Source organism: Trematomus bernacchii, unplaced genomic scaffold, assembly GCF_902827165.1.
Source record: "Trematomus bernacchii unplaced genomic scaffold, fTreBer1.1, whole genome shotgun sequence".
Classification (NCBI taxonomy): domain Eukaryota; kingdom Metazoa; phylum Chordata; class Actinopteri; order Perciformes; family Nototheniidae; genus Trematomus; species Trematomus bernacchii.
The window spans coordinates 9,102,659-9,117,477 of record NW_022987567.1 but is presented as its reverse complement, the minus strand read 5'-3'; the positions used below and the strand labels follow the sequence as shown (position 1 = coordinate 9,117,477).

Here is a 14,819-nt window from a genome sequence, read left to right as displayed (position 1 = left end):
ATATGCACAAAAAAAACCATCAATATATTAATATGTATTGCTTAAACCTTGATTTGGGAAATGAACAAAACAGTCACAGTGTTGTGTTGTGAATGTGGTTTGACGTTAGATTCCTTTTCGGAATGATTACACCAGTTTATGTATGCATGTATATATAAATATATATATATAGGTATTTGTGGGAGGTGTTGGAGTTACAGGCGGTATCTGTAAATGTCTCTCTGTGCATCAGCCTCTGCACACAGGCAGCTCTTTGACTCTGCAGCTGAATGTGGGCCTAATGAAAGGATTAGTATGTGAAGCAGTGAAAGCAGGACTGTTTTCCAACAGGAGTCTGAATCAGAAGCAGCAACTCAGGAAATAACTGAGGAGAGGGAGAGGGGGGAGAGGGGGGAGAGGGGGGGGGATGGCTGCTGTGATTCAGGGAGTTTCATCCTTTTGAAAATACAGGAAAATCCTCATGATGTCAATAGATTTAAGGTGAGGGAAAAACATGTGACATTTACATTATATTTTAATTAATTTATATCCCATAGAAGCATCTTAAAGTAGTCCTATTCTTCTCATGTTCAGGTGTATATCAGTATGTAGTGTCTCTACTTTAAAGAGTCCTCTCCTGCTGATGTTCAGGTGTATATCAGTATGTAGTGTCTCTACTTTAAAGAGTCCTCTCCTGCTGATGTTCAGGTGTATATCAGTATGTAGTGTCTCTACTTTAAAGAGTCCTCTCCTGCTGATGTTCAGGTGTATATCAGTATGTAGTGTCTCTACTTTAAAGAGTCCTCTCCTGCTGATGTTCAGGTGTATATCAGTATGTAGTGTCTCTACTTTAAAGAGTCCTCTCCTGCAGATGTTCAGGTGTATATCAGTATGTAGTGTCTCTACTTTAAAGAGTCCTCTCCTGCTGATGTTCAGGTGTATATCAGTATGTAGTGTCTCTACTTTAAAGAGTCCTCTCCTGCTGATGTTCAGGTGTTTATCAGTATGTAGTGTCTCTACTTTAAAGAGTCCTCTCCTGCTGATGTTCAGGTGTATATCAGTATGTAGTGTCTCTACTTTAAAGAGTCCTCTCCTGCTGATGTTCAGGTGTATATCAGTATGTAGTGTCTCTACTTTAAAGAGTCCTCTCCTGCTGATGTTCAGGTGTATATCAGTATGTAGTGTCTCTACTTTAAAGAGTCCTCTCCTGCTGATGTTCAGGTGTATATCAGTATGTAGTGTCTCTACTTTAAAGAGTCCTCTCCTGCTGATGTTCAAGTGTGAGTTTATAATAACTTGCAGCAGGTCAGAGGGCTTTAAAAGGTTAATCACTTTCTTCTGAAGTTATGTTTTAATGACCTTTAAATAATGACATCACTTCTCCCCGTTGACTTTCCTGCTCTATGACTTCCTGTAACAAACTGCATTTGGCACGGACAACCATAATTAAAACACGCTCTTAGGTCTGACATTATGAAGGTCTACGTGTCTTATTATCCTCAACAAACGCACCAATTTGCACTCTTTAAACTACAGTAACATGCATTAGGCAGCAGGAGGAAAATAAAGAGCTTTTTGATCATTAAAGCATGCAAACATGTCACAGAAGAGACACTAAATCCTAATATGAACCTGAAAATGATCGTTAATAAAACAGTAATACTTGTAATTGTGTCCAACCAGAAATAAGCCATTAGAGGAAATTCAGTCTTAGTCTCCTGACAGTAAACTCTTTTTCTCTCACATCATTTCCCCATCTTTAAACAGCCATGTGTGCATGGTGTTAAGAGGGTACCGTTAATCTTCTCTCTGAATATGGGACACGTTTTCCCACAGATACACACTAATTGAAGCACACACTGAGAGCCGGGGGCAGGAAGTGCTGCAGCAGGACGAGAGGAAGTGATTCTGCACCAGATGCTGCACAACTCTGTGTGGAAACATCTCCGAGCGGCGAGTTATAAATCATTCCCTCTGTCCTCTCCTCTATGACAGCCTGATTTCATCTCTCTGCTGCATCTCAGTTTCCAGCTGAGAGAGAGGGGGAAATACAGAGAGGGCAGAAGTACACACATCCTTTACTCAAGTAGAAGTACAGATACTCGTGTTTAAAAGTACTCTGGTAAAAGTAGAAGTACTGACTAAACTTCTTTACTCAAGTCAAAGTAAAGAGGGCTTTGAAATGTACTTCAGTAAAAAGTACCCATAACTAGCAGCTGTTTTAAAGAGTACCTGACCTCCCTTTATATTAATAGAACAATAATGTCATTGTTAGCTAATGAATGTTTCCATGCTGAACAACGGCAACATGACAACGTTTTCATTGGTCCCTCTTCTTTAGAGAAGACCAGGAAATGATGGATACACGGATCGTGTTCAAATCAATAGGCACGCAATGACTCTAAATAATAATGATCACGCCACCAAACACACATTCAAACTAAAGGAACCAGCCTGTTTGGGAAATGTGAGAAGTAGAAAGTACAGGTATTTGAGTTCAACATGTAAGAAGTAGAAAGTACAGGTATTTGTGTTCAACATGTAAGAAGTAGAAAGTACAGGTATTTGTGTTCAACATGTAAGAAGTAGAAAGTACAGGTATTTGTGTTCAACATGTAAGAAGTAGAAAGTACAGGTATTTGTGTTCAACATGTAAGAAGTAGAAAGTACAGGTATTTGTGTTCAACATGTAAGAACGTAAATAAGTAGTGGAGTAAAGTACTGATACCAGAAAAATGTACTTCAGTAGAGTAATAAAGTATTTGTACTCCACTACTTCCCACCTCTGGTGAAATATGTGATAAGAGGAGAAACACATTCATCATGTCCTCTCAGGAAATGCATCTGTGTTTCTCTCTGATTGTAAACAAGCCAGACAGTGTTTGTGTTACAGGAGGATGTATAAATGCAAAGAGGGTCTCAGGAAATGGAGTTCTTTTAAGATGTGCATGTTCCTCCTCCGAAGGATATGGAGGCGTTTTATCTGCTGCCATGATCTTGACCTGTAGTAATTTAAAAGTGGGGGAGGGGGGGATCGGCATCTTATCTCTTGCTGTCGGACAATAACTGCCGTGCATGTGAATATTAAAATGATTTATCTAGTCTAGTGTGAAGGTAAAGTAGCAAGAAGAGTGTGTTAGTATGTAGTGTCTCTACTTTAAAGAGTCCTCTCCTGCTGATGTGCAGGTGTATATCAGTATGTAGTGTCTCTTCTTTAAAGAGTCCTCTCCTGCTGATGTTCATGTGTATATCAGTATGTAGTGTCTCTACTTTAAAGAGTCCTCTCCTGCTGATGTTCAGGTGTATATCAGTATTTAGTGTCTCTACTTTAAAGAGTCCTCTCCTGCTGATGTTCAGGTGTATATCAGTATGTAGTGTCTCTACTTTAAAGAGTCCTCTCCTGCTGATGTCCAGGTGTATATCAGTATGTAGTGTCTCTACTTTAAAGAGTCCTCTCCTGCTGATGTTCAGGTGTATATCAGTATGTAGTGTCTCTACTTTAAAGAGTCCTCTCCTGCTGATGTTCAGGTGTATATCAGTATGTAGTGTCTCTACTTTAAAGAGTCCTCTCCTGCTGATGTTCAGGTGTATATCAGTATGTAGTGTCTCTACTTTAAAGAGTCCTCTCCTGCTGATGTTCAGGTGTATATCAGTATTTAGTGTTTCTACTTTAAAGAGTCCTCTCCTGCTGATGTTCAGGTGTATATCAGTATGTAGTGTCTCTACTTTAAAGAGTCCTCTCCTGCTGATGTTCAGGTGTATATCAGTATGTAGTGCCTCTTCTTTAAAGAGTCCTCTCCTGCTGATGTTCATGTGTATATCAGTATGTAGTGTCTCTACTTTAAAGAGTCCTCTCCTGCTGATGTTCAGGTGTATATCAGTATGTAGTGTCTCTACTTTAAAGAGTCCTCTCCTGCTGATGTTCAGGTGTATATCAGTATGTAGTGTCTCTACTTTAAAGAGTCCTCTCCTGCTGATGTCCAGGTGTATATCAGTATGTAGTGTCTCTACTTTAAAGAGTCCTCTCCTGCTGATGTTCAGGTGTATATCAGTATGTAGTGTCTCTACTTTAAAGAGTCCTCTCCTGCTGATGTTCAGGTGTATATCAGTATGTAGTGTCTCTACTTTAAAGAGTCCTCTCCTGCTGATGTCCAGGTGTATATCAGTATGTAGTGTCTCTACTTTAAAGAGTCCTCTCCTGCTGATGTTCAGGTGTATATCAGTATGTAGTGTCTCTACTTTAAAGAGTCCTCTCCTGCTGATGTTCAGGTGTATATCAGTATGTAGTGTCTCTACTTTAAAGAGTCCTCTCCTGCTGATGTCCAGGTGTATATCAGTATGTAGTGTCTCTACTTTAAAGAGTCCTCTCCTGCTGATGTTCAGGTGTATATCAGTATGTAGTGTCTCTACTTTAAAGAGTCCTCTCCTGCTGATGATCAGGTGTATATCAGTAAGTAGTGTCTCTACTTTAAAGAGTCCTCTCCTGCTGATGTTCAGGTGTATATCAGTATGTAGTGTCTCTACTTTAAAAAGTCCTCTCCTGCTGATTTTACTGACAGAAAACACAGACTGGATTTCTTCTCATGTCTGGATGTCAGTCACACTAGTACAGCAGAAATCACACACAGGTGACAGGTTATATGTGTGTGTGTGTGTGTGTGTGTGTGTGTGTGTGTGTGTGTGTGTGTGTGTGTGTGTGTGTGTGTGTGTGTGTTCCTCTGTGTACAGCAGGTCGACCTCAAAATGTCTGAAGCATTTGAGAAGCGACCTTGTGACCCTCTCATCACAACAGATTTAAAGAGGCCATTCGCTCGGCTGCTATTTAATATATTCAAGATATAAAGAATAATGAATGCACTGAGTCCATACAGGCACACACACTCTGCACATGAGAGGATGTGAGTGTGTGTGAAGAGGAGACACTGCAGGAAATAGAGACCACAAGACCAGAAATCTGCCCGACCATCTGCTCTAGGATGGTATCAGTGTGTTTGCATGTGTTCACTGCAAAATGTCTGATGATTTTATATCACGGGAGCCATTATCTTTCACTCATGCTCGAGTTGTGTAATCCATCACACTGAACATCCAATCTGCTTTAGCCAAAGTTAGAAAATGCTTGCAGGGCTAATCAGTTTAAAAGGGCTCTCCATTGATTTAGTGTGCAGCTTGAGAGAGAAAATTAAAACCGGAATGCAGGAGTTATTGCAAAGCCGTTTCCACTGCAGAGCGTCTGCAAAAATATCACAGCAAGCAAACAACAGAAACACGAAGACTGCAGGGAAGAGTGTGAGTAAAGGTGGATTTATATTTTAAAATGTGAATTAAAGGTGTGATTAAAGCATGTAAGGATACCTGAACAGATCCCAAAGTGTCCATTTTCAAACCAGGAAGAGATGCCAAATGTCAAAAAAGAAATCTGCAAAGACACGTCCAACGACTTTGAAAGTGAAGAAAGACACACAGAACGACTACAAGGTCAAAAAAAGACTACTTAGAGCAGGGGTGTCAAACTCAAGGCCCGGGGGCCAAATCCGGCCCGCGACTTCATTTTCTGTGGCCCCACAAGAGCTCTGAAAGAATATAATACTTATTATACGGTTACATGCCGATTTACAGAAGCACGTTGCCCATAAACTACATTTCCCACAATACATTTCAAATATGAATTTTGTTCAGAATTTGACTTTTTTTTCTCAGAATTTCACATTGTTTTACATTTCTTCCAGAATTTGGCTTTTAAAAAAAAAATCATTTTGTGACATGCACACTGAAGAGACTTCCAATTATTTGCCCTAGACTTCTGCTTTCACACGTAGTTAATTATGAAGTTATTACCCTATCCCATAATGATCCAATGCAGAGGCAATCATTTAATATAATACATATATATTAAATATTTATATATGTATTTTCATATAGTCTTAAAGTTACAACCGGCCCTTTGAGTGCAACCATAATGCTGATGTGGCCCGTGACGAAATTGAGTTTGACACGGCTGACTTAGAGACTTGAAACAGCTGAACAGAGACAGAAAGAGACTCCCATCAACCTTGAAATTGGGCAACATTTCCACATAAGTACAGTAAATAGATGCAAAATGACGACCACCAAAAGACACAATGCAACAACGAGGAACAAAAGTATTACAAATGATAACAAAGAGGTCCATTATGACCTCACAAAGACTCACAAGCGTCTCCAAATAGATGCAAAAGGGCTTCCAAAGAAACAGCAAGCAAGCAAACCAAAGAGACACACGATGACAACAAAGAGACACACAATGACAACAAAGAGACACACAATGACAACAAAGAGACACACAATGACAACAAAGAGACACACAATGACAACAAAGAGACACACAATGACAACAAAGGGCAAAACAACTACAGACACAAATCTACAGAGACACACGACCACAAAGACATACTCAACAACTACGAGTCACACATCATCACAAAGAGACTAAAAAAGGACAACAACAAGAGACAACACACACACAATAACAACAACAGAAAGAGGCTGAACAGATATAATTGGGTGTATTTTGTGAAGCGGTGGTGGGCTCTATTGTCTCATCATGATCACACTCTGTACATCTGTGTTAGTGCAGTGAGGGATGAGAGAGACCCTGAACCATACACACACACACACACACACACACACACACACACACACAGAAAGAGAGAGACACCCACACACCCACACACCCACACACACACACACACACACACACACACACACACACACACACACACACACACACACACACACACACACACACACACACACACACACACACACACACACACACACACACACACACACACACACACACACACACACACACACAGAAAGAGAGAGACACACACACACACAGAAAGAGAGAGACACACACACATTGAAAGAGAGAGATGCGCACACACACACACACACACACACACACACACACACACACACACACACACACACACACACACACACACACACACACACACACACACACACACACACACACACACACACACACACACACACACACACACACACACACACACACACACACACACACACACACACACACACCCACACACACACACACACACACACACCACACACACACCACACACCACACACACACACACACACACACACACAGAAAGAGAGAGACACACACACACATTGAAAGAGAGAGAGACACACACACACACACACACACACACATATATACACACACACACACACACACACACACACAGAAAGAGAGATACACACACACACACACACACAGAAAGAGAGAGACACACACACATTGAAAGAGAGAGAGAGAGACACACACACACACACAGATACACACACACACAGAAAGAGAGATACACACACACAAAGAGAGATACACACACACACAGAAAGAGAGACACACACACATTGAAAGAGAGAGACACACACACACACACACACACACACACACACACACACACACACACACACACACACACACACACACACACACACACACACACACACACACACACACACACACACACACACACACACACACACACACACACACAACACACACACCAACACACACACACACACACACACCTATTTGAGAGGCTGAAAATTGCCTATTCAGAAATGTTTGCATGACTTATTAAAGATTTGAACAATACCAAAGTAGTTGAGGATTATTTCCTGCTGCAGCTCTAACAAAAAGTGAGGAATGTAAATATATGAACTCTTTAAAAAAGTACATAAAGTCGCAGTGATTTGAAGGTTTACAGCTCTTTAAAAATCTGACTCTTGCCCCCCTTTAAACTCGTGCAGTTCTGGTTCGTGCAGACGTGTTTATAGACCGGCATGGAGGCATTCATCTTTCATTGAGCATGTTTATCCTGCCTGTCTCTACCCTTGAGTATTTGTTACAGGTCAAAGATGCGTTCATGTGCACGTCGGCCTCCGTGAATGTGAGCTCTGTCTGAACCTGCCCGGCAGCATCGCTCTGTAAAGAAACTGGAATGTTCTCCGGGGAGGAAACGCCAGGCGAGGAGGGATTCATTAAGATACATATTTTTAAAAAACAACAACAAGAGACAACACTGATGTGCAATACAGTACGTACCTAGTTATAATTACTGTAATTACTGGTTGGCTTTAAGGACACACAACATGACAAACAACCACAGAGAGTTAGATTATGTCATAAAGTGACTCATAGTGAACTTACCAACACAAAAAGAGACACAATGAGTCTCCCATCGACTATGAAAATAGGCCAAACCACCATAAAAAGACACAAAACAACTACAAATAGGTGTAAAAATACAGCAAGCAAACAGACAAACAGACACAACGCAACAAAGGGAATCAAAGTGACCACAAAGAGACACTAAACTATTATGAATAGACTTAAAACTGGCATCTTAGTATCTGTAAGTATCAGTGAGTTCAAGCAGGAAGGCATTCATTCACTCCACAGCTCATTACGGGCGCTCTCTTTTTTTAACCAATCACATTTCACCACAATCTCCAGCAGCCAATCAGAGTGCTGCAGTCAAACTTTAAATCTGTTCTCCTCTCTCCTGCAGTCAGCTGTGACTTCAGGTGTTTATGCTGTACACCTCCTCTTCATCACACCTCTTCATCAAATCCATATCTTCATCCCACCTCCTCATCAAATCCAGATCTTCATCATCATCATCATCATCATCATCCCACCTCCTCATCAAATCCAGATCTTCATCCCATCGCCAAAGACTACATTTCCATCACATGGCGCATGCGTAAATAAATGTTCTTTAAACAACAAATGAAGTCTCTCCTGATTGAGGGGGATATTGAATATTATGTGCGTTCTCTTGATCTAATAGTGTTTTATTATTTGTGTCTCTATTTGTACTTTTGCCGTAACGTGTACATTTCCCCTCTGAGGGAAGGGTAGAGGAATCGAGACTCAAGAACTCAAGAAAATCTCCACATTTGAGAGGTAGAAAAACAGCATTTTCTACGTGAAAACAGCTGATGAAGTATCCACTGATGCAGCTCTGATACTGAGGTATTTCCAGATTATACAACGATGAATTAAAACCCATGAACTCCGAATGAAATGACACTCAGCTGTTTTTAATGGCAGTGATTTGAAGGACTGCCATTAACTTGCTTCCCTTTCAACTCACTGTGGCCGTTTCTCAAATTGCGAGGATATTGGCTTCCAAGCCAATATTTCAAGGATGCTACGTCATCGAGTGCCGCCGAAGGACTGTTCCAATCTCCAGCATACTTGGAATTCCACCGAGGCCGCGTCCTTGGTTTGGGGGAAATTTCGAAGGCTGCACATGGGTAGACTTTGCGTCCCCACAATGCTTTGCGCATGGACCAACGGACCAATTTCCCCAAATCTGTGGCGGAAGATGTAAGGCGGGGCCTCTCATATGACGCACACCTGCACACTTGCTAGCCTGTTCCACTCTTTGTTTTTCCGAATGCCAGGAAGTATTCTTGCCTTGCTTCTGAAGCAAGATGCTCGGCTCGACTGTGCTACCAAGCAAGCGTCCTCGCGATTGAGAAACGGCCAGTATCTCATGCTATACTTAATGCGTGTTTATAGGAGCTTGTACTTGAGTAAAAGTAGAAGTACTCAGATATTGTTCTTGAGTAAAAGTAGAAGTACTCAGATCTGGTACTTGAGTAAAAGTAGAAGTACTCAGATCTTGTACTTGAGTAAAAGTAGAAGTACTCAGATATTGTACTTGAGTAAAAGTAGAAGTACTCAGATCTTGTACTTGAGTAAAAGTAGAAGTACTCAGATCTTGTTCTTGAGTAAAAGTAGAAGTACTCAGATCTTGTACTTGAGTAAAAGTAGAAGTACTCAGGTCTGGATTTGTTTATAGGAGCGTGCATGGAGGCAAAGGGTTGATAAAAGCAGATTTGCACAGGTTTACTAGGGGGAACCACTGAGGAGAGAGGAGAGAGGGGAGAGGAAGGAGTAGAGAGGGGAGAGGAAGCTTCCTTTGATGCCTCCTGTCCCCTCAGGTGATTTTGACTCCCCTTCATTAGGGGCCGGTTTCCCTTCCTGTCGACGTGCCATCTGGAGAGCCTTTAAAAAACCCACACTTCCCTCCCCAAATTCACTACAAGCGGCCCGTGTTAACATGCATCCCCTCCCTCCTTCCTCCCCTCCCTCCTCTTCCTCCCCCTTTTCCATTTCTTCAGAGAGGTGAGACGGTATCATGTGAAACTCTAAGCGGCCCCATGGGGGAAACTGGGTCCACGCAACAGCAGCAGACGTACAAGATACAGTATAATAAATAAAGGCCAGATATTCTGATTTATACAGAAATCTGAAGCTACAAAAACAGCTTTTTCTGCAATTTCTGCATGACAAATTACAAATAACTAATAATCTATGGTCAATAAAATGTCAGAAAATTGTCAAAAAGTTCCTCAAAATCCTAGCAAATGTTTTGTTTCGTCAACAATCCAAAATATATTCACAATCATATGATATCAAACTGAGAATAGGGACATCTTCACATTCAAGGGACTTAAAGCTGCATTTTCTGCCATTATTGCTCTCTCTTAAAAAAACAAGAGGAGGTGAACAGCAATATCGTCTTTTAAATGTCAGTATCTGTCCAATGGCACAATGTGATTTGTTAGCGTTTAAAAACAGAACTAGTATCCGTCATTTATTCTGATTTCCATCCAAATGAACAGCAGGAAACACAATCCTCCATAAACCAGTGACAAGATAACTGCCACCACCCAATCCTACAATGTGTGTGTGTGTGTGTGTCTCTCTCCGTGTGTGTGTGTGTGTCTCTCTCCGTGTGTGTGTGTGTCTCTCTCCGTGTGTGTGTGTGTCTCTCTCCGTGTGTGTGTGTGTATCTCTCCGTGTGTGTGTGTGTCTCTCTCCGTGTGTGTGTGTGTATCTCTCTCTGTGTGTGTCTCTCTCTCTCTCTCTTTCTGTGTGTGTGTGTGTGTGTGTGTGTGTGTCTCTCCGTGTGTGTGTGAGGGGGGGGGGGGGGTAATGACTCCCTCATTCAGTACAACATAATAAAAAACCCACAATACAATCCAGCTCATCTCCGCTTAATTATGGTGCAATAAATCTCCGTTTGGATAAAGACACTCCCTGAGTCTCTGCTGGGATTCCACGAGAGGAAAAGCACGAGCAGCCGATAACAGAGAGGGAGAACGGGTAAACAAAGTGACTCCAGATTGTAAAATGTGTTTCATTTCACCTGCAGTTATTAACACATCGTCACCTCTGCAATATTCTCTCAGCTTGTGCAACACGAGCCGACGGTTTGCAAATGAGTTGTGAAAGATGATCATGACTTCCTCTTCTCTCTGCAGTTAAACACGTTATTGTTATTACACTGGGGGAACTCTGCTGTCTGCAAAGGTGTACAGCAGGTAAACTGTGCCATAACTGGAGCAGTTCAGAATGAATATCGTTATTAAAACACCTCTGCATATAACAAATCTGAATCCAAATCGGAAATTGGGTTCTGTGACAATATAAAGAGATCATTAAAATTGAAATATTTATACAAATATAAGAACTTAAAGGGGACCTATCAAGCAAATTGCACTTTGTGATGTCTTTTCTACATAAATACGTGTCCCCGGTGTGTCGGGGAACTCACGCAGTGTCAGAAAATAAAACCCTCTCTCTTTTCCTCCGTACCCAAATCTCTAAAAACGGGGCTACAACGGAGCTGATCCAGATGTGCGTCCGATATGACGTAATATCTGAAATGTGGACCCACTATTTAAATTAGATTTCCTTGTTTTTGTATAAATATTTATGCAGCAACTGTCATGAAATCTACTTCCCCCCAGGATACATAAATATTCTTCTTCTGCAAAACAACCGTTGTTAATAAACCAGTTTTACGAGAGAGTGTGTGTGACAGACGGCCTGCAGGCGATGAACCCTTCATCAGCGCCGCTCAATAACTTAATCGATTTCCTCATAAAGCTGAATTATCTAACCGTAATATCATCAGACGAGACTCATCGATACGCCGCAGGCAGAACGTTACATCAGCGCCAGTAAAACGTCCTGCAAGATCCTGTTATCTGATCTGTGAAACATGAGCGCACACACACATGCACACACACACACGCACACACACACACACTTATTGAGTATCTAAATAAAAGGGGGCAACTGTACCTCCCAGGCATTTAAAGCACTCATATATGTCATCAAGTATCACATCATTGTTTCCACTCATATAGGGAACATACAGTGATTTACCCTGTGTGTGTGTGTGAGTGTGTGAGTGAGTGTGAGTGTGAGTGTGAGTGTGAGTGTGAGTGTGAGTGTGTGTGTGTGTGTATGTGTATGTGTGTGTGTGTGTGTGGGTGTGTTGCAAAACAAGCTCAAATCCCACATAATCTCCACTTCCATTCTTGCAAATATGAGAAAAACAAACGCTGCCCAGTACTTCAGGCTGTGGTGACTGTTAGTGAGTGCACTAAGCAGGCTTAAAAACATTGTGTGTGTGTGTGTGTGTGTGTGTGTGTGTGTGTGTGTGTGTGGTGTGTGTGTGTGTGTGTGTGTGTGTGTGTGGTGTGTGTGTGTGGTGTTTCTACAGAAAGAAGACTGCACTTCCACCGAGTGGTGGTAATTTTATTATCCAAATCTACGCATGAGAAATTCTGGTGGGTGGTTTTTGCTTTAATGTGAGTCACAGATTGTGTCTGAAACTCGATTAAAAACTAATCACATGAATCTCCCGCCCCGGACACACAAGCAGCGGTTTGATTGGCTAGAGCTTGTACTGGCATATGATTTGATTGGCTGACGCTTCCGTCGAAGCTTCAAAAGTTGAACATTGCTCAACTTTTGAAGCGAGCAAAGCGAAGCGACGGAACCACAATGCAGTTCGGCAAAGCGTGACGTCACTCAAAGTGAACGGGCAGAAGCGTTGAAGCTTCAACGCACGCCGCCGTGTGGTCGGGCCGTTATAGTCAACGTGTGTGTATAAAGTGCATTATGGGTAAACAATACTTGATTTAATTGCAATTAAAAGCCGTTTTTATCCAATATTTCTAACAAAAAATAGCTTAATAATGTATAAATACAGCTTAAACCAAACAGAGGCAAGTTATACCTACATTAAGACATTTGTTCTTAACAGTGTTAGCTTTAAAACCTGTTTCACACCTTCCCCCCGGTACCGGGCGGATAAACGCGTCATTTGCAGGAAACAACGTCTAAGGAATCTTAATATTGAATAAAACTATGAATGTGTTATATCCATGTAACGTGAAGAAACTCAGCTAACTGATCTTTTTAATTTTTTTTTTTCAAAAAAACCCCACAATGCTAGCACTCAGCCTCTGAATTAGCCTCGATCGAAAAAACGGGACCTACAAAGGCACTTAAACTCACTCAGAACTCCCTTATTACTTATCCTAGATGCACAACCAAACACTATTTTTTGGTGTCCTGGAGACACTGAATCTAACGGTGCCCACCTCAACACTCAGTGATAAACATTCGCGACGCTCTAAACGAAAGCGTACATCATCACATGTGGAGCTAAGAAGCTAAACATGTAAATATGGCTTACCTTGGTCAAAAGTGGTCTTCAATGGCATTAAAACGATATAAAAACGATGCTGCAGTTAATCCATAGGTTCATCCTATGTGTCTGTGCCTTCTTTGAAATTATTTCTGATAATCCATAAGCAATACAACTGCGTTTTAGTTTCCAAACTCCAGAAGGAGACATTCCTCCAGTTTAGTTTCGCTTTCCACACGCGAAGCGGCCACATTTTTTCTTTACAATGTGTGTCTATGTGAGTCTCCTCCTTCGATTCTATTGGCTCTAACGGTCACAAGGGTATGTCAACCAACCAGATCGAGCAAGGGGGGCCAGAGATAGGTCAAATCCACCCAAATGACCCCAGATGGCCCAGTTTTTGGCTAAATCTCTCTAAAAAGGTCAAATTTCACTTGTTTTGCATCAATCTTGATACAGGGTACTTATTATATGTTGTACTTTGGATTCCTAAAGCTTTTAGTCTACTAACCCATCATCCAAGGGTAGTTTTCACTATCTGTAAAAAATAATTTTTGGACGGACACTATAATTTACAGTTTTTTACTATGTAAAATCTGAATTTTCTTTAAAATAAAAAACATTTATATTGATTCTGACACTTCTACATCCAACTCACAGGTTTATCATTACTTTGAGAAAAAAGATTATTAATTTAACCCTTTTAGAAGGGAAGATATGGTCATTTGTTCTGGGAATGTCATTTTCGAGCCTGAGACCTGAAAAACAGGCTCAGAGTGGAACAGGAAATCAAAACGTGTCAGTAAAAAAATACTTGATTTATTTGCAAATAAAAGCAGTTTCTGCCAATATCAAGGAAAGATATATATAAATGATGTCCTATTAATGGAGCAAACTCTTGTGGTGAGACAAGCTACCAATGTTGATTTAATTGCAATTAAAAAGCCAATTTTTTTCATATAAATACAGCTTAAACCAAACAAAAGCAAGTTGTTCCCACATTTTGTGTTACCAGTGTTAGCTCTACAAACAAAACGCGTCCATAAAAGGGAATTATGTGTAAAAAATACTTGATTTAATTGCAATTAAAAGCAGTTTTTTCCAAATATTTCTGACAAAAAGTTGCCTAATATGGGACCTGAAGCAACTAACACACTAAACAGTAAGTGATACCCACATTGAGACAGTTTGTCTTACCTGTATTAGCTTTTAGAATCAAAACGTGTGCTTAAAGTGAATAATGGGTATAAATACTTGATTTAATTGCAATTAAAAGCAGTTTTTTTTTTACAA

General features: G+C 40.9%; 1 protein-coding gene across 1 annotated transcript in view; it reads right to left on the bottom strand.

Annotated features, from left to right (window-relative positions):
* LOC117478886 (chondroitin sulfate N-acetylgalactosaminyltransferase 1-like) overlaps positions 1–14,819 on the bottom strand; it is a 57,432-nt gene that overhangs the window by 42,267 nt on the left and 346 nt on the right. The window lies entirely within an intron of this gene.